Raw genomic sequence first — 27,955 nt, 5'->3', positions numbered from 1 at the left:
TGCTGAACCTGTAATTAATTTAGAGCTTGTTATAATAAGATCACTAATAATTCATGACTCCTTTTTGCTGGAAATGTATAATTACTTTTGAAATATAAATTGTCACCATAGTTTTTTATTTGTTCTCCCAATATTTCTAGATTTTTTTTTTAATTGGGCTCTATTTTGAGTTTATGGTGCAACTGAAGTAACAAGCTTTTTGTTTGGCATCTAACAGCATTTTCCAATGACTTACAAATTTATCTCCTCTTCTAATATTTAGTGTTCATCACCAGGGCTCAGTGAGCAAGAACAAATGACATGTTTTATTTTATCAAAAGCTTTCAATACCTCGTATTGAAAAAAACATTTGGAAATTTAGGTTAAAGTACCCAATGATACAGATGTATTTGGTTAGTAATTCTCTTTAACAATACTTCTCAGTCTTCTACCTATTATGTGTATCCTTTCGATGCACAGAATGGCCCTATAGATAACAAAAAATAAATGAGAGAGATATGAACAAATATAAATTATAATTAAGGCAGCATCGAGTTATAATATATAAAAATAAATGTCTTACACATAAAAGAATTTATTATTGGATTCACATGTTGAAGGCAATCTGAATTATTTGGAAGGAGCCCTGTACTTGTTTTCAAAGCTAATAAGTAATATGAGATAGCTATGGTATAAAAAGAACAAACATGTTTTTCATTAACTGAACTATTTTATGCTATCTTTTTAATTTTTTTCTTCTATTTCTTATTAAAATCATTTTTCAAAAATCCTGTTTTAGCTGTGCTAAGGGAAATTGGCTAAGGGAAATATGGGCCTATTGGATGAGCACCCTTTCAGGATCTGGCCTAAGACAGGATGTGGGAAATAGAAGTGAGCAACTAATAGGAAAACTGAAACTCAAGGGAGAGATGAGGCATTTGGACGACGACCTGTTTCCTCCTGGATAACCCCCTCTCAGAAGATATCCTGAAAACCTGGAAAGTCATGGGTTTAGCTTCATGAAGGAAGGGCATTTTCTATGTGAAATTAAATCACAAATGCACCTTTGAGAAATCAGTATCATTCCTGAATAGTAGCTATGATTTAGAATTTAATCTGTGCTCATTTTTTTTTATCCTTTTATACTTTCTTCGTTTGGTTTCCGCAGGCTGGCTATGGTGAGCTCCCAATACGAATGGATTCTCAGCCTACTCGTCTTCTGAGTAGCGGTCGTCATTTGCTACCTTGGTTTTAGTGCCAGGGGTCTTTTGTGTGGGTTTGTGTCTTCTCTAAATAGGTAAACTCTAAGTGTGCAGATTTTTTTAATCTTTTTATTAACCTTTCTTAAAAAGCTAAATGAATACGTGGCACATAAGAGCAACAACATATTCTGTGTAAAGTGTGAATCCTAAATAGGGGATTAATCCTGACAATTATTGCCTGGGGTTGTGTACAAGCTTTGGCAACACCCAAAACTTTGTTGATCAATAAGATTCCCTTAATGGTTTCACTAATTATCAGAGTGGGAAGGGTCTCTATGCCAGCAGGGGAACACTGACTGGGCATATGGAGTATGTCAAGATGTTTGAAAGCAACATTTGCCCAAAATTCAGGAGATTTTGTCCAATAGGTGGCCAATGCTTTTACCTAGCCGTCCCAGAGTGACAGGGTGCCTCTAGCCCAGCTCCAGATCCACCAGTGATTTCTCCATTACAATTCTTGTAACAACTAAAATCCCAAAGGAAAACTTGACATATTAACCATGTGATGAATCATCCTAAACCTGAGATGTCATATCTATCTAAAAAGCTAAATACCATTTAATTCTCTACTGGACCGTTCATCAATTCTTAATCATTGTCATTGAGAGATTAGTTTCTAGAGAGTAGAAGGTATGAAATCACTTTACAGCATATGAAGTAACTTCTATATCAGGAAAACTATTGTTATAAAGAAGATCATTCAGCTACAGCCATCAGTTTTATTTCAAGGTTGTGTCATGAAACTCATGCAAATGTGCATGTTGGATTGCAAACTGTGATAGCTGATAACTTTATGAATTGGCATCTTTTTTGTTTGTTGATCGATTTTGTAGAATTTGCAGCAGCAACAATAGCTTATTTTCATACATTTAGCATACACACATCTCTCAACCAAAGATACTGTAGTCGGAATAAATTGTAATTTCAAAAATGAGCTGGTGAATTTCAGAGTAACCTTCCTTTAGATCAAACATGAATTTTCGATGTCATTACCTTTAACTCCTTACTTTTCTCAGTATGTAAATCACCACAGAGTTTTGAAAGGACTATTCAGTTATGGAATCCATGAATAGAACAACTAGAACTTAAAAGAAGTTCTCTTAATTATTTACTTATCGGGTTGAAACCTCAAGAGGAGATGTCAGATACTCTGGTGGCATTTATATGGCAAATTGGTTTAAGAGCATGGGCTTTGGAGCCAGGCAGACTTGCTTTTGAATATTGCTCTTGCTACCTAGTAGATATATTATCTGGTAACTTTCTTAAACTATCTGAGCCTCAGTTTCTTCACATCTCTATATTTTATAGATATAGAAATAGTAATGCACAGCCTAGGGTGATATTTCAGGAACTAAACGAGAATGACTCAATAGTACTTAGCTTCAGTTCATTTTTTTTTCACCTTACTTCTTTTCTTATTCCCAAGGCAAATATATTTCATAAATAAACACAACCCACATCCCAAGTTAACAATCTCTTTCAGAGATAACTTTAGTGCTTATTTATTTACTCATTCATTCAACAATTATGTAATGATCGTAAAGAGTGTGATCTGAGATGGAAAAGAAAAAAAGTCTCCTGCAAAAATAATTAGCTCTCAAAAAACAAAAACAAAAACAGGCTTCAAATGTGGTGCAGAAATTTTCCACCATGGCAGCACACAGTATAAAGTTAGAGCTAAAAGCACTCCTGAATGCGTGTGATGCATAGTTCAGCCACTCACCCGCCATGTAATCCCAGGTAATTACTCAGCTGTCTGGGCCTTAGGTGTGTTGACAGCAAGACTGTAAATAGTACCTGCAAGGTGGTGAGGCCATAATCATTGTTATATGCAATTTGCGTGTATTAAACACAAATGCTTACTTGTAAGCATACAAATACTTGTATACTTACTATACATACTTTACTATATATTACAAGTACACTTACCATGCAAATAAAGTATACAAGTACTGTAAGAGTACATTTGCTAGGCAATACTTAACAAACAAGTACTTACTATTAATAATGTTATTATTACATGGAGATTAAAATGTGACTATGAGTGTATAATAAGGTGTGTGTGAGTGTGGGATATGTGTAGATGATCCCAGCCATCTGAGAGCGGAGAATAGCCATCCTTTGCGATTTACGCCACGGTATAGAGGTAACTTCAACACATCCCAAAGAAGTAGGCAGTAGCATAAGATCAGAAGTAGATATATGAGGTGAGAGAGAGGCATGGAGAAGAGACTCATAATCAGGACTGGGGAATAGGAGTGGAATGGTGTTTGACAAAAATAAATAAAAGTAAATTTAAAAATGTGCTTTGAAAAATATAAGATTAATTTTTTTATTAATTTAAACTATGTAGAGGTAGGCCTATGCCACTTGTCATTCATTTGGCTATTGCTCTCATTGAACACATCTTTATCAAGGGCAGGATTATGAGGACGATGTCATATAAAAGGCAAGTGTGGCTTCTGCTCTTATGAAGCTTGTAGCCTAGTGGGAGTGCTACTTTTTAGCTCTTAACCCTAAATCATCCATTTATCTCCTCAGGCCCTTTAGTCCATGTTCCTGTGCTTTTCCAAAAAGAGAAAAAGGAAAAGAGAAATTTCCTATATATGTCTAGGAGTAACTTATGATTAAGTTGAATTTTCCTAAATTCGGTGTGTAATAACAATCATTAATTTTATGCTATTGAATATAATTTAATATGCATTTAAAATTACAGAAATGGAAACATTCAAAATGAAATGTACTTACTCATAGTTTAGTTGAATGCCTAAATGCAGTTTTTTTTTTTTTTTTGGAAGTGTTGATCAAAATGCTTTCATACAGTCTCTGAGAAAGTTCTATATGAAGATTTTACAAAAGAGTTTTAATATGTTTTATTATGAAGGTAACTAAAGATTTTCATGGATGTCAATTTATTTAGGAAAAAATATTTTGTGTTAATAAAATGAGATTTTTGTATAAATTAACTGTCCCATAAGACAATTACACAGTTGTAGTTTGTGGTTGTTGATATTTATGGAAGTCATTAATGTAAACATTGGAGGAGAAAATAATCACTTTAAATAAGGCATTATAATGAGAATCATGATCAATATGTGCCAAAAAAAATGGAAAAAACTTCTGGAAGTTTTATTGGAACTAGAAATGTTGATAATCACAGTTGCCCAATTACAAAGTAAATAGAAAATTTAGAGAATAATAAGTGTTTTTAATGCATATATATTTCTTTTTATTTCAAATATTCCCCTCCCTTTATATTCCTAAGATAGTGACAAAATCATGTTAAAAAATATCTTTAATACAGAAAAATTTAACCTCAGATTTTCAAGGCACCTGTGTTTCACAAGGAAACCAAAAACTACTTTTTGTGTTTCATGTCTGAAAACTTTTCTATTGCTTTTTCCTAGTAAAAATTAAAAAAAAAATCCTTTAAATATATTCTAATTAAATTGCACTATATAATGTTATTATCAATTCTATCTTAAAAGCTTACAGACAGACACACAAAATTAATTTTTATCAATTAAATAATCACTTTGGAGTTAATTAGCTTTAGTTTCAAATTCCTGCTTCTTCAGATGCTACTGCTGTGACCTTGGGAAAATGACTAAATCTCTCTGAGCGTCATTTTAATTTATTTAAAATTAGTTGATATTTAATAATATTATTGTGGTGTTTAAACGATGAAAAGCATGATATAAAAGCTTAGTATAGTGCCTTGTACACAAAACAAGGTTAAGTAAATGGCAGTCATTAGCTCTTAAGTTTATTGTCAATAGCATATTTATTGGTCTACACTCCACTTATCTACAAAAACTATGAGTAAAGGAAAAGTCTGAGTATATAATATTCAGTCAACATGAGTTTCCTGTTCAATAGGGTGTTTGACTAGTGAACTCTGATGGAGCTTATCATTCATTATCTTCCACTGAAAAATGATCTGTGAACACAAAGAAAGGAAAGGAAAATGCAGAGCACTGAAAAACTAAGAAAATACAATACTATAATATAGGAAGGTAGAATTGAAAAGGGTAAGTCATTGATGATAAAATCAATGAAGTTTCATAAAGAATGGCAATCTATGCTTTGCCGCATGCTTTGATTGAGAACAATACGTGGAATGTTTCATTCCTCTTCAATTTCCTATTTATCTTGGAGAAGCGCTGTTTGTAGCCGTCAAAAAGCTAAACAGAGTCTCTCCTGCTGTTTTGGTGTTGATATTGGAGACAGCCATAATACTGTTTTCATGAGCATCTCCTTTCTTTTTCATCATCCTTCTTTCTATACCACTTCTAATAACAAAATGCCTAGAAAATAAGTGGGCAATGAATAGATAGTTAGAATTTGGGCACACTATTTGGACCACACAGCCATGCATGGTACTCCAGGATGATAGTTTATTTTCAAAATTATTATTTGTTATTAACAAAAACAGAAAATTAGTAATTTATGCAAGACTCTTTCACTGCCAGTAATGCATATTTTGCTTAAGTTGTGGTGAAAATAATAGAACACAAGAGAAATGAGAAAAATCACAAATATTTGAGAGGAGAAAACACTATGGACAGATACTGGGGTTATATAATTTAGAAAGTCCTATAGCAGCACTAATAGGACACTCTGCAATGACAGAAAGATCCAGCAAGTCAATGACAGAAAGATCCAGCAAGTGCCTGTCCAAAGCAGTAGCTATTAACCACATGTTGTTATTAAGCATTTCAAATGTGGCAAGTGTGACCAAGGAACTGAATATTTAATTTCATTTTATTTAATATTAATTAACTTAAATTTTATAACCAAATGTGGCAAGTGGCTACTATATTGAACATCACAGCCTGAGGGACTCAGTTACAATTCCAAATTAAAAGGAACATCCAACCCAAGTGGCAGCTACATATCAGTATTTTTTACATGACTTTTTCCATACATTATCATTAAGCAATTCAAATTACAATTGGAAAATTCTTTCAATTCATTATTACATTAAAATATCCAACATTTATCTATTATAAACAGAATAAAATGAATAATTTTCTTACAACTATTAAAAGCATAGAAACTTAGCTGAGAGTTTTGAGGATGAGATTTAAATAAATGAAGAGAAGTGTGTATCTGGATAAGAAAACTGGATATTGTGAAAATGCCAGTTCCTGTTAAATTAATTTATGGGTTTACGATAATATCCATCAAAAGTGCAATGGAATCTGTCTTGAATTTAATTAAATTATTTAAAGTTGATTTAGTGTAGACTTGTACCTTGTGTTACATTGTGCCTTTCTCTGTAGGAAGGTAATAGATTTCCATTCTTTTGAATTCAGGCCTTGCCTTGTGACTGGATTTGGCCAATAAAGTGCAGGTACGGAAGGCATTCTAAGAGCCAGCTCTTTCTTTTCCTTCAGCCCAATAGTGGAATCTGCAACGTTCCAGAGTGAAAACATTCAGAACTTCAGCCAACCCAGACAGACATGACACATGAGCGAGACGTAAACCTGGGCTGGTAAGCCTCTGAGATAAAGACACATCTATCAATATTTCCTTTGTATTTCATTCATTTTAGTTCACATTAAAATGCATTCTAAAACTAAAAATATTATGACAATCTGGTATTGGTATAAGATGCAAAAGGCTGGTTATAGGAGCAGAATCTAGACCTTAAGTAGACCACAGAATAAATAGAAAAGGAATACTTTATCAGGTGCATAGTATTTAATATTAAGAATTTGGGAAAATATATCAATATATCAACACAAAAGAAAGCCTTTCAAAATAGAGCTACCTAAATATATCTTAACTAAATAAAAATAAAATAGCTAAAATTAAGAGAAACATGACATTTTAGGAACATTTTTCTTGTAAATAATAGGCTAGACTTGATTTTTTTTGTATCTAAATAGATAGATGGATAAAGTAGATAAATAGATGATAGGTGATAATTTATTTCATTTATGTCAGTAAGAGAACACATTTTATATAACAATGTAAAAATGATATGAGCAATTTGTAAAAATGAAGTATGTATGATTTATAATATCTTAATAATAAGAAGTATGAACAAGTATTTCTTTTCAATATTTCAAAGGGGGCTGGATTTTATTTGGAAGGTAATACTCAAAGCTGAGGATGGTTTATTGAATGAAGCACTCCCATGTAGTCACGGTAGCAGTGTGAATTGGTACATACTTTCTAAAGAGCAATTTTTCATAAATGTGTTGATATTATTTGCAACACTAATTCCACTTCTAGAAATATATCTCAAGAAAATGCTCATAATTTCGGAGTGCCTGGGTGACTCAGTCAGTTAAGTGTCTGCCTTTGGCACAGGGGGCTCTCAGGTCATGATCCCAGGGTCCTGGGATCAAGCCCAGTGTCTGGGCTCCCTGCTCAGGTGGGAGCCTGTTTCTTCCTCTCTTCCCTGCTCATGCTCTCTCTTGCTATCTCTGTCTCTCCCTTTCAGATAAATAAATAAAATCTAAAAAAAAAAAAAAATTTGTTTTAAAGTTTAAAAAAAAGCACATACAGAATTTTTACAGAATCTTTTTATAGTAAAGAATAAACAAGAAATAACTGAAATATATAATAGTGCAGTGTGTGTATGGTATCACCATTTCCGATAATATGAATCATTCATTAAAACCAGGGTTTTAAAGAATTCTTAAAATCCTAAACTTTTTACCATGAAATATATGATGAAAAAAGATTAATTCTTTATAATCTGAGCTTGGGAGAAGCATACATATATGGAAAAAGAAAATCAACTGGATTAAAAATATTTTTAAAATGTTTATTCTTGTGTTTATTTACTTGGAACTATTTGCCTTTCTTAATCACGGTTGCTTATACAAAGGTGAAATTGAATTTATGAGAAGAACAGGATATTTAACAGATATTTCAATAATAAGACTAGCATTTACTTATTTATTTACTACAATAGTCAGAATAGATCTTGTGCCAAAAACCTGTTTCCTCAGTACCTTTTGAATTTAAACTTTGATGAGTGAATAAAATCTCTTTTATTGTATTATTTAGGTATGGTGGCTTCTAAGATGTTTGTTCAAACATCCGGTTGCATTGAATAGGCTGTTTATCTTTGGGTTGCTTATTATCATAATTATTGTAATGAGGTATGACCTATGCATTAGTACCTCTTTTGAGATTCTAATTAAAAATGGCTAAATCAACTGGGGACAGACAATAATAAGCATTTATCCTTCTTCTGATTCTGAGTTGACTGAAAATGGATCTATATAACTTCCATAGGATTTAGGTCAAGCATCTCAGGAAATTCTTGGTCTACAATATGAGCAGAATTCTTTGTTTTTGTGGAAGTAATGGTGGAAGGATAATAAATTTTAACACAGGAGGAAGATCGAACAGATTTTACAACGTGTTGCTTTAGGGTTAAAGAATTTAAATGTAGAGCAGGAGAAGTCAAATGAACACACACCTGACTTAAAGTTTCCATCTTAAATTTTGAGCTGTTCCCTTAGCTCTCTTCTGGAGGGGGCCAAGTTGATAGATGCCTGCTACCGAGTGTGTGTTGTGCTGCCACTACAGAGGACGGGCGTTGTACCTAGAAAAGCTATTAGACTTAGGAGACTGTGTTCTCCAGATTTTCCAGGTCAGTGGTTGTTCAAATGTCGTTACATTAACTCAGAAAATAGAAACTTTGCCATTGACCCTAGAGAATTCATGAACTGGGAGTTGGGAATGGATGTTGGGGCAGGGGGTAGGGAGGAATAGAACTATACACTTCAAGTTGTTTTTTTTTTTTTTTTTGCTTTTTGTTTTTAGATCTGCCAGCAAGTTAGTTTCTTTTAACTTAAAAAATGAGATATCAATAATTATTGCTAGATCATTGTGTTCTGTATCTAATATAATCTTGTCTATAATAGTCAATGGTTATATTTTACTGGAAAACACATTATTTTGCTTAGGCTTTCTAAACTAGAACGTATTCCCCCTAATTTCTAAGTGGTTGCATAGAGGATTTCATTTTAACAAGATACTTCTGTTAGGCGGAGAGACAGACACTAACTAAGAAGCGTGAGCCCTTGCAACTGGTGAGAAATAGAGAGGCCAAAAGAGCAGATTAATTAACCGGCTGTGATGGCTGGCCTTTGCAATGGCAGCCAGGCTATCTGGCACACAGTGGCAAACTTAGGTGTGGCTCAGCTTGTCATCCACAAAAATGTAATATGGTGAAAAAAGTACAAATAACATTCAAGACTTTAAATTCAACAGGGGGCAGGAATGAATTTTCAGGCCACCCATCCATTCAAAATAAGACCAATATTTAAGATGAAGACAGTAGAATCTACCTCCCCAAAACAAAGGAATACAAAAAGCTAGCCATGGTTCTGGTCATGTAGGTGTCGCTGTTCTGAGGGCAAAAGGAAATTGGAGTAATAGGCAAAGTAATGTAGGATGGTTAGAGTTAACCTGGAAGAAAGACCCTGAAGATCAAATGGTCAACCCCACAGACTTGCTGTCGTCTGGGACCCAGCCATACTGAGTACTTGGACTTTAGTGAACGAAAATAATGCTAGATATAGGAGCTGGTAGGGTGAAGATACTGAAGGACTATGTCTTCATTACTTTCAGCTGAGGATGACAGGCCTCAGCCTACAAAGAATTCTTGGAGGGGAGGCTTTGACAAATGTTAATAATAAAAGGATGGAAAGAGGGAATAGGAAAGGAAAGAACTCAACATTTTCCAAATGTACTATAACTAGGTGCTTGAACTGTATTAGTTCACTTAATATTAGTAAATAATGGGTGTTATTATTTTCCTATTATAATTGATGAGATGAGATTCAGAATGCGAGCGGCATAAGTATTATTTGCTGCTCAGTATGTCATCATGTTGACATACATATTTTTGGCCCCATATCATGATGCATCCACCTCCTGAGGCCAAATGTAAGTGTTCTTAGCATACGTGCACATACATGTCATTTGACTAAAGATTTGACATAAAGTTTATTGGAAAGTCTCTAGTGCTTTATGGAATTATAATGAGTAGATTCCGGAACCATTTTGTATGGTCAGTCATGTAGATTCAGAGTATACTAGTCCCTATTACATGCCCTTTAGAGAATTCAGAGAGAACTTCTTTGTCTTCAAGGTAGGAGGCAAGTAGGAAGAATGCCCAGACTGCCCTATAAACCTGTCCCCTCAAAAATGCAAGATGTATTCATGGAATTAGGATTGAGACTGGTGGAATGAAGAAAATTAAAAGTTGGAGATCCTTGAAAAGGAGCTTAGAAATCTGAGTTACAGTGAAACTATTCTTGACTCTTTGAAGGCATTAAGCTGAAGAAGCGTATGCTGATAACCAGTGTGAAATGGGGACAACCAGAAGCGCACAAGGAGATTAAAATGCCAGTTACAGGAACAAGTGACTTCAAAAGGGATTAAGTTAAGATATCAAAAGTAGAGGGATTTGTGCAACCCAGGTTGTTGGCGCAAGTCATGAAAGTTTTCTTCACTAACTTGTCAGCCCGAATGTAGTTTAGGCCGCTACGGGCAAACTGGATACTAATAATCACCGTTCATTTGAGCTTTTACCTCAGATGTTTTACCTCAGTGGATGATTTCCAAATCTGTAAATACCACGGCAGCTCTCAAGTTCCATTCCCTCGTTGCCCTGAAAAAAGGTTGGCAACTGGTGTTTCCTGGAGTTGCTACTTCGTATGCTTAGTATTCACACAAAGATTTGCCAAAGATTTTACCAGAAATACTCAAGCCAAACTGAAGCTATTGGGCTACAGAATAATTAAAGAGTCACTCCTTCCTGTTATTAATATTTATGGGATACTCACTGTATGCTAAACCCTAAAGTAATCACCAGGCAGCAATGGTCCATGCCCTCATCTTGCAGTCTAGTTTTATCAAATAACCACATTATCTAAATGTGAGTCTGCAACTATGGCGAGGACAATGAAGACGAGTGCTTCTTTATTCCCTAGGAAAATGATGCTCATTCTTGGATCCTCTGAAGGATGATTGGTGTTAACTAGGTGGAAAAGGATGGAAAGAAGCATCCCATCAGGGTTCATAATCTGCGACGTTTCCCTGAGGCAGCGGGGAGCAAAAGGAGTTTGCAAAAGTTAAGGGAATGATTCAGAGACATCAAGAGGATGGAGGATTGGGTTTAGAAAACGGCTTGAGCAGTGGTAGAGACCACATGATGCAGCGGACATAGTTTTGAGCTATCGTGCTCAATCTGGATGCCACCGGATGATGTGATTGCTTAAATCTGGATTTAAAGGAATTAAAATCAAATAGAATTAAGAATTTAATTCCTCAGATGAAGTAGCCACATTTCACATGCTCAACTGCCATTTGTGGGTGGTGGTTACTAGACTGGCAAATGCAGGGAACATTTCCATTACTGGAGAAAGTTCTGCTGGATAGAATTGTGTTAGATTTAGCTTCCTCCTAGGAGCAATGGGGAGTCACAGAGGGATTTCCTTCAACATTGAGGTGTGGAGGGAATGATCAGCAGGCATATTTTGAGAAGAAATTGAAGGATATAGACTGGAGACCAGTTTATCTGGGGAAGAGCAAATTGCATATAGGTAGGCAACTTAAAAGGCTATGATAGGCTGTAACAAAAACGATAGTAATACATGGAGATGAGAGACGTGAACAGGGTTGCATGATTTTAACAGCCAAAATGAACAAGATTTAGTGGTGGATTCAATTTGGGAATTAAAAGAGAGGTTTTGGAGGGGGGTGGGGGTTGCCTGGGTGGTTCAGTTGGTTAAGCATCTGACTCTTGATCTCGGCTCAGGTCTTGATCCCAAGGTTGTGAGATTTAAGTCTCAGTGTTGGGCTCTGTGCTGGGCATGGAGCCTACTTAAAACAAAACAAAACAAAACAACAAAACAAAAAAACGAAGAGAGATTTTTAGTTTCCAAATTTTCTGGATGACGGTGTCAGTCAATAACAGGAGGAATACAGGAAAGGATGAGATCTGTAAAGGGAGGTGCTCTATTCAAGGTACCTGGACAACCCAAGATGTCAAGGAGCAGATGGATGCAAACTTTCCTTTTCTTCCTTTCTTCTGTACCAGCCACCCTACAACTTGTTTCTTTTATCGGACTACACAGCTTAGAGGAAGGCCCTGAGATTTTGGTCACACTCCTTCTAATAAGTTCCGGACATTTAACTGACCAGAAAGGTATCAGATGCAGACTCTGAGAGCTGAATGGGTCTCTAGAGATCCCACAATGCACTTGCATTACCTCCTGGATGTAAAGACCAAATGCTGGAGAGTTTCCATCTTTTCTCTCTTAATGGCAGAGACAGTCCTGCCTTTGCATACTGTTTTTCTTCCTACACTAGGTTACTTCCCCAGAGTGAGAAAAGTTAAGTCTTTTCTGGGCCTAAAACTTCTGCAGTAAGCAGTTGTCTGCGAAGTATCTATGGAATTGCCTCGCCCAAAGGCAGGCGGCGTAGAATTCCGCTTGATAATGAAAGAGAGAAAGATGCTGGCTGGGTTTCTTGGCACAATTTTAAAGGCATAATTCTTCAACATTCCTTCATAGTATGGCAGTATATTTTGATGGTATCTGTGAGTTGCGCAGAGAATTTCAAAGTAGTTTTAAATTTCCTTAGCCACAAAAAGCTTGTCAAGGACTCCTGAACGACTATGAAAATGTGAAAACAAACACTCCTGGTGAATATAAAAAGCTTACTGATTTGGAACAGGTTTCAAAAGACAAAATCCAGCATTTCTTGTTGAGATAATATACTTTCTGCTGTTTCATTCTGTTCATTCATTCTCCTGCCTTATTTATTATTTCCATCTGCCTAGATATGCTCCTAATTTCCATTGGGTTCCAATGTTTGGTTAGTGTGAACATAAAATAAAAGTCACTTACCTGACTAATTAATTAATTACAAATGTCATTGAGGAATGTTAATCTTACATAAAGATTTTTACAGATATTTTAAGGCAAACATTTTTCACTTTAAAATATCCTGTTTTTAAAAATTCCCTATCTTTATAAGAAAAGGAATCTGCATTGCATATTACAACAGAACAGAATGCAGACTAATCCTTTCATTTCATTTATGTAAATACCCAAAGCATTTGGCATTTGTCCTAAATAATCTGCTTAAGAATCTGACGACGTACAAAAACTTGGCCACTCCTTTGTAAATACTAGGAAGGTAAAATGTGGGCAAAGTACATTGGCAATATCTCCTAAGAAATTAGTTGATAAAACATAGAAGAGTTAATGGTTCCTGTTGAATATTGGCCTTAAGTTAAGCATAACTTTACAAATATATAGCACTGCATCAGCACTGTAAGTCTACTCATTTATGTCACTTCTACTAACTATTCTATAGTCATAAAGTTTTATTGACACTTAGGATTCTGGAAATAAATGATCAGTGTTAATGTTAACGTGATGAAGAGTGAACTCTATCCTTCAGCTGCTGACACACTGTGGTTCATTCCAAAATATTTTATTTATAACAAATATCAAGGCTAGAATTCATATTTCTGTTTTTTTAGAGATTTTATTCCTTTATTTGAAAGAGGGAGGGTGAGAGAGAGTGTGAGCGTGAGCAGAGAGGGGCAAAGGCAGAGGGAAAAGCCAAGGGAGCCTGAGGCAGGGCTCCGGCCCTGGACCCCAGGGATCATGACCTGAGCTGAAGGCAGATGCTTAACCAACTGAACCACTCAGGTGCCCCCATATTTCTGTTATAATGACTACATTAAAAGATAACATGAAATTTTCAGAAATTAAATTTAGGAAAAGCTGAGATATGTACTTACAACCTTATCAAGACAAGTAAATATAGAAATGATTGTTCTTTTTTTTGAAATGATTGTTCTTATTTCTAATTTAAACCCGACATTATTTTTAGCATGGCAGATATTACAGATGACAAAAGAAAGAATTCAGTAATTGGAGTGCAGGGTAATAAATACTCTGCCCTGTTACTTTCATTATATATTTTTTTCAATTTCAAATGAGGAAAAAATGTAGTCATGGAAGTCACTTACTATTATATCAATTTTATGCAGACTTGACCTTGACCAAAGAAACATGCTTTGAAAAGTAGAAATGTTCCCAGCTAAGTAATATACATTAGTCATTAACATTAACTCAATTTTCAGATAAATAATAAATCTCTTCTGATTTTATAGCTAGGAGTTAATCCAGTAGAGTGGTTATCATCAACTCCAAGCCTTTTGGGGTTTTTAATTGTTCTTTTCAAATGAAAAGCTTTATGCCAGCTTTTGTTACCACCCAATTAATTTTCAAAACCAATTAAGATAAAATCATACATAATAATCTCCTACTTATTACTAAGTGTATAAAATTTGCCTCCATCACTTAGTGCTTTTGACCCACCATTGACAACTCCTGATTAGTGGAGCTTCAGTATTTTGCCTCTTTGCTTATTAACATTAACGGACATTTGAAAAAAGACACTCACTTCAATTTGTTAATTCAAATCGACATTGCACATTTTCTATAATTTGAATAGCTTCACAATTGTTTGTCTGAATATCTGACTTCACATTATCTGGCTTTTTAACATCGCTTCTGCTTGAGAACATCATGGTACTTACACAATGGGATGTGATTAATCTAGCTATTGACTGGTCATCCCTCTAGTTCATATAAATCTTCTGAGAATAAAAACCTAAATATTAGAAGTAACCTTTTATTTAGGTTTGTAAACTCAACGGTGTAAATTATATTTCTGATTAGTTTTGATTTGGGCAGTTAACTATTGTAGTTCTTAAATTCTGGATACTATTATATACATTTGAAGTTTAACACCCTTTCAAGTAATGTTACTGTAAAGGATTAGAAAAAGAAGCTCCAAATTGCATTTGATTATTGTATTCTTTCCATGAACATAATTTAGCATTGTATAATTTGAAATATATTACAACAATATTATAAAATTTTGTTCTAAGATATTTTTTGCCATCTGGATTTTAAAGTAATTAGTCAAGTTTATATCAGGAAATTAACAACGTTCAAATGCATTTTTGTATTTCAACTATATAAATGAATTCAGTTAAAGTACTTTAAAGGAATATATATATTTTAAAAACATAAAAAAGGGGCAGCTGGGTGGCTCAGTTATTGAGCATCTGCCTTCAGCTCAGGTCGTGGTCCTGGGGTCCTGGGATCGAGTCCCACATTAGGCTCCCTCTGGGGAGCCTGCCTCTCGCTCTCTGCCTATGTCTCAAATAAATAAATAAATAAATAAATAAATAAATAAATAAATAAAATATTTTCTAAAAAGATGTAAAAAATAATAAATTGGTATTCTTGCCCATTCTGGGATAAGCTTAAATGTTATTAGCTCCCTAAAATTAGTCTGCCTATACATCTAAAATGGTAATAAATTAATTCATTTTTATGTCCATCTTTATAATGCTTCATTAATGGGATATTTCTAAATTCTCATTAAATGAGCATATGAGATATTTCATGTATCTGATATACTTTTTCTAGTGAGTGTAATAATCATCTACTAAGGCAGCGGTTTCCAACCATGATTTTAACAGGGAGTGGGGACATTTCTGCAATTTTGTGAAAGCAGTTGGTTAAGATGTACTATGGGAGGATCATAAAGTAAAATAAACAAAGATTTATCTTAACTTCAAAATGTGAATGGTTGGGAGAAGGGTGAATTAATAGGACATGCAGTTAAAGAATAAGTTAAAACAACAGAACTCACAAATGCAAAGCAGCTTCTATTTTCTCAAAGAATTAAAAAAGAAAGACAATTTGTTAGAAATGAGGATTTGGTCATGGTTGAAGGAGATGAGCATGGTAGGGCAGTATTTAAAATGTGGTTGTAGGGGGCACCTGGGGGGCTCAGTCGGTTAAGCCTCAGCCTTAGGCTCAGGTCATGATCTCTGGGTCCCGGATGGAGCTCTGTGCAGGCTCCCTGCTCAGCGGGGAGTCTGCTTCTCCCTCTGCTCCTCCCCCCCATTCTCTCTTTCTCTCAAATAAATAAATACGATCATTAAAAATTTTTTTTAAATAAAATGTCATTGTGTGTGTTTGTGTGTGTACCATCTCACTCCCAGGTAATAAACTACTTTCTTCATTTCATGTGCACGGTGGTATACATTTTAAAAATGTATATTTTGCTAGACTGATGATTTCGTTTCATTTGGATAAATGGGAAGAAATGAGTCAGACTGCACTATTTTCCACTGAAACTGCCAGCTGCCCTCAAACAAAGTCTTAAATTGGCAAGTAGGAAGTTACACAGCTTAAAAGAAATTCAGGTAACATTTCTTAACACAAAGTAAAGATAAAATATAAAACAGCATGTCAACGATATCAACAGAAACAATGATCATAGGCCTGTTTGAGACACCTGGGAGTGCATCTGGAAGAGAAATCTGGAGCCCAGAGTGGCTAGGGAACACGATCCTAACAGGGACTTTTATCTATGTTTGACTTCACTTTGATCAACTTAGAAGAGACATCTTTTTCAAGTAAACTGCCTCTGTATTTGGAGCCACCTTTTTTCCCCTGGAAGCATTTCGTCAGCAAAGGCACGAATACATTTCTTGAACAGCGTTTTGATAAGGAAATGGCCCTTGAGGCCTTATTTCCCCTAAAAAGTAACAACACACACACAAATGCCTTTGTCAACAGCTGCCATTTTTAAAGCTTCTTATTTAGTGGTGGAAATAAGGAATATCTCTTTATATTGTGTGGTTCCACAGCTCTGATGCTTCGTTGGCCCCGGTTTGCCTAGTGGGGACTGAGAGTTCACTACTCAAAAGATGCTGGAAAAAAAAGATCCTGTTGGTGATGCTACTTTACCTGTATTAGAGAAGTCCACTAGAGAGATGATACCCACCTCCTATAAGTTTTGAGTTACCAAAGAATTTTGATTCATGGAGTTACTACAGTTAGAATTTATATATTGATGTCATTTCTCCATTAGTGTTTGGCTTCCTCACTAGCCTGGGGGCAAGATATGTGTTTTGCTCATCATCATATCTTAAGATCCTGGTACAATGGTTAGTATACAATATATTATTTTAATGAATATTGGCAACTGAATGATTGGATAAATTAATGATCAATTAGAGGCATATTTTAAGATATGGCAAAAAATTCAGCCTACTTTTAAACTCATTTGTATATGTGATCATAAAGTCAAATATATATATATATTTGACTATTCATACATATATATATGTGAATCTATATATGTCATATACATATGGAAGATAATGTTGAAAGTAGTTTTTAATAAATGACTGGACAATGAAGAATATGGCTTATTGGAATGTCAAGAACTTCTTACCTTGTCTTCATTTGGGTTATGCTTAAAAAAATCAGGCTAATTAGAGAATATCTTAGATTTCATCATGAAGAAAAAAAAATGATGCCAAGTTCTGTGAGATTCTATTATAGCTAAATTCAATAAGTGGTTTTAAGAAATTGCTCTAAAAAGTTTTTGAAAGGTTACCACATGGAAGCCAAAGAGTTGATGTAATAAAATACCATATACTATACAATAAAAATGTCTGTTTTGTTGACCTTCTTAAATCTATTACTCATGGAGTACTCAGCAAATCTTGTTAAAGCCTTGCTACTAAGGCCTTTGTGAGAGGAAACTTTCTTTTATAAATTCATTTACTAACAGCCTGTCCTAGTAGTAACCCAATAAAGATATTTCCTGGGAATTCAACTTAGACTAAATTGAAAAGGCTCTGGACCAAAGTCCGGCCTCCCTCACCAATGGCTCTGTGCCTGGGACAATGAGAAGAGGTTAAAGACTAGAAAATGTGTATTTCGTCTAGCTCTCGTGTCTGTATTATTGTTTGTTTTCGATGGAGATTTGGTTTTCTCTTCCATGTAAAGACAGAGATATGAACTCTTTGGACTGAAAACTCATAAACATCATCATATTTGGGAGCATGAAGACCTCATTGTACTCACAGTGGGTTCCAATTCAATATTTTCCATGTATAAAAATATTTCTAGTTTTTTGGACCAAATATTGGGGGCTCAGACAAATGCAGTTGAACCACTTCCTAGCTGTTACCTTTCACATCCGTGAAGAAGTGAAGATAGTGGTGCTGACCTCACAGGTTTGTGGCGAAGACCCCATGTGTTGATATTCATAAATCAATATATGTAACCACATCTGGCATTTAGTAAGAGCTCAAAGCATTTTAACTATTACCATTATTGTCATAGGATTTTGAAAAGATAAATCTATGCCCTTGAAAATCTCACAATATGTTTGGATAAGATTTTAAAAACACAAGGAAAATGATAGCAATTTCAAAATAACAGTTAACACATTAGTTGAAGAAAAGTCACAAGGCACATACAGTAAATTGCCAAATGAATTGACTTTTTTAATATTGTTGTAGGAGAATGGAGGTTGAAGAGACCACCCTGGCTGGGGTGGCCACCAAATATGTTTAGAAAGAAGATCAGTTTTGCCTGGGGCCTAGTAAAATTAGTAAATACTGGTCTCACCTTCAGTTAGAAATTTATACCAAATGTTTGCTTTTTTTTTTTTTTAAAGATTTTATTTATTTATTCATGAGGGACACAGAGACATAGACAGTGGGAGAAGAAGGTCCTCACAGGTTGCCCGATGTGGGACCCCATCCCAGACCCCAGGATTACACCCTGGGCCAAAGGTAGATGCTCAATCACTGAGCCACCCAGGTGTCCTGCGAATATTTACTTTTAACTATATTTTAGCTTGCATCCTGCCTTGATCCAAAACTATTGGGACAATTCACATTAATAGATAAGAGCACATATGTACAAAGTGTGGTGAGAATACACTCTAGAGGATTATCTAAATAAGCTATTACAAGAAAAGTCAAATGCCCATATTTCTGGGGTGGGTGAGGGGATCTAAAAATGACCGAAAGTCTATTTCTCTAGAGTCCCTACCAACACTGGATTCCTCGTGTGAGCAGCCACTCGGCCACTCAGAAAATGGAAGACACGCACGGAGACCATTCTAGCACAGACCAGGACCAGAGCCAGACGGAAAGCACTGGCTACACCATGTGTGGATCCCCCGGCCACGATGCCCCTGTGGTCTTTCTCAGATCTGAACAGTCCAGCTCTAGGTTGCTCCCATGGAAAGAATCATAAAGAGAAATAAATGTCATGGGGTAGCCTAGATTCCTAATGTCAAGAGAACCTTCTATGGGGAAGGAGAGACAGGTCTTTCCTCTCTTTGAAAATACCTCCCCAGACACTGGAGACTGAATCCTGCTAATCAGGCTCAAGGGTCTAAGCATTTTCTGTTAAGACCAGTCCTGAGGGTGTCTGGGGGCTACTCAGCAGAGGGCCTTCCACTGAGAGTCGCTTGTCTTAGCAAGAAGGTAGGCAGTAAAGTAACAATGGAAATAGTCACTCTTTTTTGAGGCCAAGATGCACAAACTCAACTTTCTTCACCTAATGGCAATGTAGGAATGGCTATGACCAAACTCATTCCCAATTTATGCTACTTAGTTCCAATGACAACGAAGGGAATATTTAGGAAGTAATCCTATTGTGTTTGGGAAAAACTGAGTTAGAGGCACCTTATCATAGTCAAAAGGACTACAGATAAGGAGGCCCAGGTTACAGACAGCTTAAAAACATTTAGTAACAGCTTATTTTAGAAGTCACTTCAAAAAATTACAATATTTGTAAACCATCTTTTCGTGAAGCTGAAATACTAAATATGACTCCAATTTTTCAGTATAAAATGAAGGAAACGGTAGAAAATGGCATTGTTGATGGATTCTCTACAAAAAGTCATTCTTCTTCTGGTCCTATTTTTGCTCTCCGCATCACGAACGTGATTTTTTTAGTGTGTGTGAAATTATCAGATCTACCACCAAGTAGAAGGAAGCCCTGAGCATAAAGAAAACAACTGCCAAAATTTTGAGGGGGAAAAAAAAATCCTCACGCACCTAGAAGAAATTAATTGCCCTGTCTAAATTGTTGATAACAGTGGCAAGAAAAAGATGCTACTCTCATCATTTATTCAAAGCTGCCAAAACGATATTGGAGACATTGATAAAAAATAACTACATTTGCAATTTAAATAACATAAAATATTTCATTTTTAACTGCTCTCCTCCTTTTATTTCTTGGGCAAATTCATTCCCCTTTTCAGCTTGACTGGGCTGATTGTTCGCCTTCGTTATATACTGTTTGGAATGATTTAAGTTCTTTTTTTTTTTTTTTAACAGAAACAAAATTGAAAATGGAATTTTTTTTTTAAAAGCCCACATACATTGGTATACTTTGACATACAGTTTTTTTTTTTTTTCCTCCGAGACATGCAATTCTTTACTCAAATTTATTATAAGATTTTATTTTGAATCGTGAGCTTTAGAACTTGTACACGCGGGGAAGGGGAGAAAGGGAAGGATTTGACTTATAGTATGAAATAGGATGTCTCTCCTAGAAAAGTCTTCCTGGGTTTCATTTTAATTAACCTGCCTTCGTTTTTATTGTTGTATTATTCAGTTTCACTTTATGGTGCCATTTAGACAGTAAACTTTTCACACATCTGCAGGGACTGATAACAATGAGTTTAATTTAAATTAAAACTATCAGTACAATTTAAAGATACCAGTGCCACTAAGAATATTTTTCTACAATAGCATATATCAGTTCAACGATTTTTTTTTCAAGAAGCCTATAGAAATACTGGAGGTCATGCTGAGAATTTTTACCATTTTCCTTTTTTACACCAAACTGCTCATTTATATTAGGATTTGGAGATCTTTAAGAAACTAAATAGTTCTTGATTCTCAACTAATTTGTTCCAGCTTCTGTAGGACTAGATTAATCCTGAGTTCTATAAGCTATACTGATTATTTGGGATTGTTAGTGTTTAATTGCACTCTTCATTGGAAAAAAATAGGAATTTTAATTATGTCTTATAAATAGCATTATTTAAATGGCTTTGGGCAGCAAATATATAATCAAGAAGGTACTTAGTGAAACAAAGGAAATCCATTTTTCAGCAAAATTGGGGGATAAAGAAATGAATAATACGAGGTAATAAAATACCTTATGGGAAAAAATAGTATCTGATTGTGTTTCCACTACTTGGAATATTGCTTCACATAAATATGAATTTTAGACCATCCTCAAGTCTGCTAAAATCTCACCTCTGATTATACAACCGTATATTAACATCAGCTTTCTCTGGATTCCTTCACCCTTGCAATTTTAAGCATATTGTTGATTTAAATAACGTCTTGGTTTTCTTCAGATCGCCTATATTCCAGTGTAGGCAGGCATTGTGGTTTTCACTGTTCCAGTGCTTTCAGTGCTGAATTTGATGAATTGAAAAAAAGTGAAGTAAACAGATTTTAATCCATGAATTTATTTTTAACTATACCCTGAAGGAAAGTATTACCAGATATCAATGTTAGATGGAAAATATTCAAATAAGTAAAAAATTACCACCTGAGTAAATGAGTCAATAATAAATTTAAAGCCGATTTAACTGCAACACATACAGAGATAACAAATTTTAGCAACTAAAACATACTAAGTAATATATCACAACATTGTGCTGTGCACAGAATTGGGCATTTTCTAGTATTCCTTCACTCATTAAGTGAATATTCACTGAGTATCCATTATGTTTTAGTCATTATTTTTAATGTTAATGAGTACTTTGTTTTGGTGGACATGTATGCGGAAGTAACAGAAATAAAAATAAAGCAGCGTAAGGGTACAAGGAAAGTTGAGGAGTTGCAATTAATGAGTAAGGTTTTCGGGGAGGATCCAAAACATTTAAGCAGAAATCAGAATAATGTCAAAGAGTGATCAAGGGGATGTCTGGAATATCAAAGAAAGTGTTCGTTATGCAGTGTGGAGGCAAAGCAAAACCTGTTAGAGATGGGAGTGTCCTCTGTTAACAGTGACATTTCAGAGGGTTCTAGAAAATAATAGGTTGTGGATAAAGGAAGGGAGAAGAAGTAACTTTGCAAGGGGGAGGAAGTCCAGAGGGAGATGTAAGCTTGGCGGTGGGGTGGGGTGATGCTCAGTTGCCCCAGAGATTCACTCAGTGATCAGGTCATTGCTGAAGACCCACAGGGAAAAACCGGAAGAGAGCGAGTCAAGTGGCAGACCCAGAACTCCTGGAAGAGCAAAGGAGGGTAAGAAGGGCCTCAGACGTACTCGTTGAGAAGCACCAACAGCCAAGACGCAAGGAGCCTGGAGCAGGTGGGAACCCTGGAGCTCTCCTAGGACAGCTTACTTGTCCTCCTCTCAGTGCTGAGAATCGTTCGGTCTCTAATGCTCTGTCAATTTCCTTTTCTTGAGATATTAAAAACAATTAAGTGTATAGATCAATGAAATTTTGCACATGTACACATCCGTGCCATTATTAATCGAATCAAGATGTGCAACATTCCCAGCACCTTGCAGGCTCTATTCTGTCTCTTCTGAACGCCCCCACACAGAAGCAAGCACTTTGGGATCTTAGACTGCAGGTTAGTATGGCTGTTTTAAGGTCAGATGAATGGGATCATGTAACATTTACTTTTCTGAGTTTGGTCTTATCATGCAACATAATGCGTATAAGATCCGTCCCGTTGTTTTCATTTTAGTTTGATTTGATTCTATTTTATTCTTTTATTACGGTGCACTGTTCCGCTGTGTGACCATAACATGGTCTATTTTTCCCATTTATTATTGAAAGGCATTTGGAATGTTTCCAAGTGTGGGTTATTATGAATAATACCTGTAATAATCATCCTCATGCAAATCCTTTAGTGAACACAAGCACTTGTTTTTGTTGGGCATATGCCCGGGTATGGCACTGCTGAGTCAAAGGGGTAGCATATGTTTAGTTTCAGTAGGTATCGCCAGTTTTCTCCAAGATGCTGTGTAAATGTGTGCTCCTTTCAGCAACGTATGAGAGTTTGAACTGCTCCACATTCTTCATTGTCTACCTAATTTTAAACACTCTGCATTTAAACATTTAAAGTCTCTGTGGTATCTCTTTGTGTCTTTAGTTTGCATTTCTCTGATGAAAAATGATGTCGAACACGTTTTTACGTGTGTTGGACATTTCGGTATCTTGTTTTGTGAACTGCCTGCTTGGGTTTTCAGCCCTCCCTTTACCATGGTGTGTGATTTTTCTTAGTAACTTGTAGAAGTGCTTTTTATATTCTGGGTATGGATGCTTTGTCAGGACTGATTAAAGTGTCCATTTTTAAATTGAAATTAATGTTTTTTAGACTGAGATGTAATTGACATATAACATCATATCAGTTTCAGTGTAGGACATGATTTGCTATGTTATATGTTGTGAAATGACCCCCGTGGTAAGTCTAATTAACATCCACCACCATGCATAGTTAAAATATTTTTTCTTATACCATTTATTGAAGAGACTGCTTAAAAAATTTTTTTTAGATGAACTGCAGTGGTGATATTGCCATAAGCCAGGTGACACTATATGCATAAGTTTGTTCTCGTCTCTCTATTTTGTTCCATTTATTCTTGCCAGGATTGTTCCTTGCCAGTACTTTTAGTTTTCCAGCCTTGTTCATCTTTCATGTTGCCTTAGCTATTCTAGTTTCTTGGAGCTTTTTTTTAGAAAATTCAGAATCAGCATTTCAGGTTCTACAAAAACGAACACACACACAAACAAAAAGTACACTCGGATTTTTATAGGCAAATGCTTTGAATCTATAAATCACTTAGAAGACTAATGTCTTAACGAGATTTAGGGTTCTAACCCGTTAATATGCTATGTTCCTCCATTTTACTTAATTTTTTATTTAAGTATTTTGCAGTATTCAATGCAGAGGCCTCATCTTTCATTACATTTTCCCCTAAGAATGCAGTGCGTTTTAGTAATTTGTAAAAGGGGTTTGTTTTTATTATTTTCTTTGGAGCTATTTTTTGCTAGAACCTATTGTATATTGATCTTGCATTAGAATTACACTCACATATAAATAGTAATAATTATAAATAATTTTGATTTTCTACATATAAGTCAATAGCATATAATAAAAGTTTGTTTCTTTTAATTATTTATATCTTTTATTTATTTATTGTTCTAATTGTTATACTGGGTAGTGAGTGCTTCCAATAGAATGTCAAATAAAAATGTCTTGTTTTCCATTTCAGGGTGTATTAAATTTTTCACAATTCCCTATAACATTTTCTTCAGAATTTTTTTTAGTTATCTGTTGTCAAGTCAGGAAACTCCTTTTTATTCTTTGTTTGCTCATAGTTTCAACCATGAATGGATGTTAAATCTAACCAAATTACTATTTTCTATTTATTGTGAAAATAATATTATTTTCCTTTTCATGAATGTATTGAATTGCATTGATTATGTATGTTGCACCAAATTTGAATTATTGAAATGAACTCTATTTGGTTATGACATATTATCCTTTTCATATATTTTTGGTTTTTATTTGTTTTAATCATGTTTAGGACTTTTAAAAAAGATTTTATTTATTCAGGAGAGACACAGAGAGAGGCAGAGAGACAGGCAGAGGGAGAAGCAGACTCCCTACAGGGAGCCCGATGTGGGACTTGATCCTGAGACCCGGGATCACGCCCTGAGCCCAAGGCAGACACTCAACTGCTGAGCCTCCCAGGGCCCCCCATGTTTAGGACTTTTGTCTAAGATAATGAGGAATATTGTTCTATAATTTTGGTGATGTCCTTATCAAGTTTTTATGATAAGGTATTTTGGTTTCATGAAATATATTGGGGAGCATTCTCTCTTGCTTTTCCCTGAAATATTTTTGTAAAATTTATCTTCTTTCTTTCTTAAATAAATGTATAGAAGAATTCACCAGCACAGCTACCTGGACTTGGAATTTTATTTAGAGGAAGATTCTTTTTTATTAATTAAATTTCTTTAACCGTTTTAGAAACATTTATGTTTTTTGTTTCTTGTGTCATTTATGTGAATCTGTTTTGCAAGGAATATGTCCATTTCATCAACATTTTTAAATTTATTGGCATACAGTAGCTTATAATCTTATTAATGGCTGAAAGATCAGTAGTGATATTCTCTCTTTTGTTTCAACTTTTGATAATTGGTTATTTTCACTTTATTTTTTTCTATTTATTACTAGAGTTGAATTTTTTTCATTTTTTCTCAACAAACTTCTGGCTTTATAGATTTTTCTTTCCTTTAGATTACATTTATTTCATTTATTTTTGTTTTATCTTGATTAATTTATTTATGCTAGCTGTTTGAGTTTACTTGGCTCTTCTCTTTTCTAGATTCTTGAGATTGAAGCTCAGACAGTTTATTTTTATTTTCCTTCTTTTCCAATATGCATTAAGAATAAGAATTTCCCCATAAATTTTGCTTTAGCTTTATCCAACAAACTCATTGCTTTGTCATTTTGATTACTAATGTAAACTCTGTGTGCCTTTAACCTATATTTGTCCTTGTTACTAATTCTGTAGCTTCCCTTCTAACACATTACTTCTTGCTTATAATTTCTATTTCCCGCTTTCTTTCTTAACATCTTTCAGCTTTGTAGTCTAACTACCAAACAGTTGCTCTCTATTCTCTGTTTTCTGTTCCCAATCTATGTGAGCAATTGTCACAGAAATGATCTGTTAACTACTGAATATTGGACACCTTATAACGTGTCTGCCTTTCTGTCAGTGCATATCTCTGGTCTGAGTAGCCAGCCTGGGTAGAGAAATCAAATAATGATTCCTGTCTGTATTGCTTGCCAGGCCTACTGCAATAAAATACCACAAAAGGGGTGTTTAACCAACAGAAATGTATTGTCTCACACTTTTGGAGGCTAGAAGTAAAAATGTCAGCAGGGTTAGATCCATCTGAAGGCTGTGAGTATGAGGAAGAATGACTCTCCCTCAGTTCTTGTGGTGTGCTGGCGACTTTGGCACTCCTTAGCTTATATGTATCTATCTTCATCCTCACATGGTGTTTTCTCTATGTGTATATCTGTGTCCAAATTTCCCCTTTTAATGAGGATGCCATTCATTCACCTGCAATGACCTAAATTCCAAATAAAGTCATATCTGAAGAAGTGAAGGTCAGAAATTCAGCATATGAATTTGAGGAGTCGGGGGCACAAAGTCAACCAAGAGCATCACCCACAGATGTTACTCCTGAGAAAAAAGGGTCATGGAGTGAATCCTAAATTATCATTACTATTATTAGTGTTAAGCACTTATTTTGTACAAACATTTTAAGAAATAGCTCAATCATCAAAAGGAATGCATGAGGAATTGTGATTATCTTTCTCTTGTATCAACTTCAACTCTACCCTCTATACTCTGTGATCCTAGTGCTAGGACTCTAAGAGCTACATTCCTCATACTCACTTGCCATGTGGCTTCCTGTTTGATTCTGCTAAGAAATCATTAAAGGAGGATTGGCAGGTGGGATGCGTTACATGTTTAGTCCAGGCACATAAATAAAAGGGACTAAACCAAAGCAGAAAGTGCACGCTGAGGCATGTAAAACAAAATGGAATCTTCAGAAGAGGAAGAGAGTCACATGATGATGAGCTGGTAAGTAAGAAGAATGTGGCTATTATCTGAGAGGGTAAGAAGCCCAAAGAAAACTTGCAAAAATGAAAAATAAGTATGACCACGTGTGGTACTGGTGACTGGGTGATGCTGGTTCGGTTGAACCATCATCTCAGTGATGGAAATGGATGTGCCTGGAAATAAGGTGCTTCCATTATCCACTGAGTGGCTTTTCTTCTCTGCTAACTAATCAACTGAATCAATGTCTTAGATGGATGTGAGTGATAGGCCACAGTTATTTATTTATTTATTTTTTAAATTTTTTAAATTTTAATTGTAATTTTTATTTTTAGGCCACAGTTTGAGTGCAGTATTGTTTACTAGCTGGTAGTGAGATGGGGAAAAATCAAGTATCTAGCTTCTATTGTAGGTATCCATTAAACGTGGTGTTCTTTAAACATTAGAGAATGATTCAGATGATGACAAAATCCAGGAAAGACCATCAATATGATCAGAGTTCAAAGTAGGTATTTTTTGCTCCCAACCAGGGATGATATGTATCCCCAAAATGCTGACTGTTTTGTTGTTGTCATTAGAAGTACAGAAACTTTAAATCTGTAAGTAAGTAAAGCCATTGATTTTACCCTCAGAAATTTGTTGGAAAATTTTCCTCTTCCAACACATAAATGTTATTTCCATTTTCATAAACCTCACAATTTGAGGTATAAAGTTCTCTTTTAGTTAACTGGCATGTGTTTTATTTTTTGATGTGCAGTGAAAATCCCCGTTAATTACTTTTTCTATTTAAATAATGAATTTCCCCATTGCCACTTGAGTAATTTACTTATATATATGATAATTCCTGGCTCGCATTGAATTTATTTATATTCTAGGGTGTGCTTCTGTCCTATAAGTCCTCTTACATTAATCCACCTTTCCATTTTTTTCTGATACCAATGACTTTCCTTCCATAGTTAATGTAGACAAAAACATATGAAAACAAGAAATCTCTAAAATATATTTTGACTCATAAGGCACATTTTAATAATGAAATTAGTATAGCAGAATGTATCAAAATTTATCTCAGAAACTAATGCACTTTTTATACTATTGTCCTTAAAAGTCGACAGTTTTACATATTATAAATGTAAGTGTGTATAATTGATCATCTCTTTTTAGGGATATGGAAAAGAAAATTAATAAATGCTCTAGTTTTTT

The sequence above is a fragment of the Vulpes vulpes genome, chromosome 1 (genome assembly GCF_048418805.1).
Source record: "Vulpes vulpes isolate BD-2025 chromosome 1, VulVul3, whole genome shotgun sequence".
Taxonomy (NCBI): Eukaryota; Metazoa; Chordata; class Mammalia; order Carnivora; family Canidae; genus Vulpes; species Vulpes vulpes.
Note: the sequence above shows the minus strand (reverse complement) of the source record.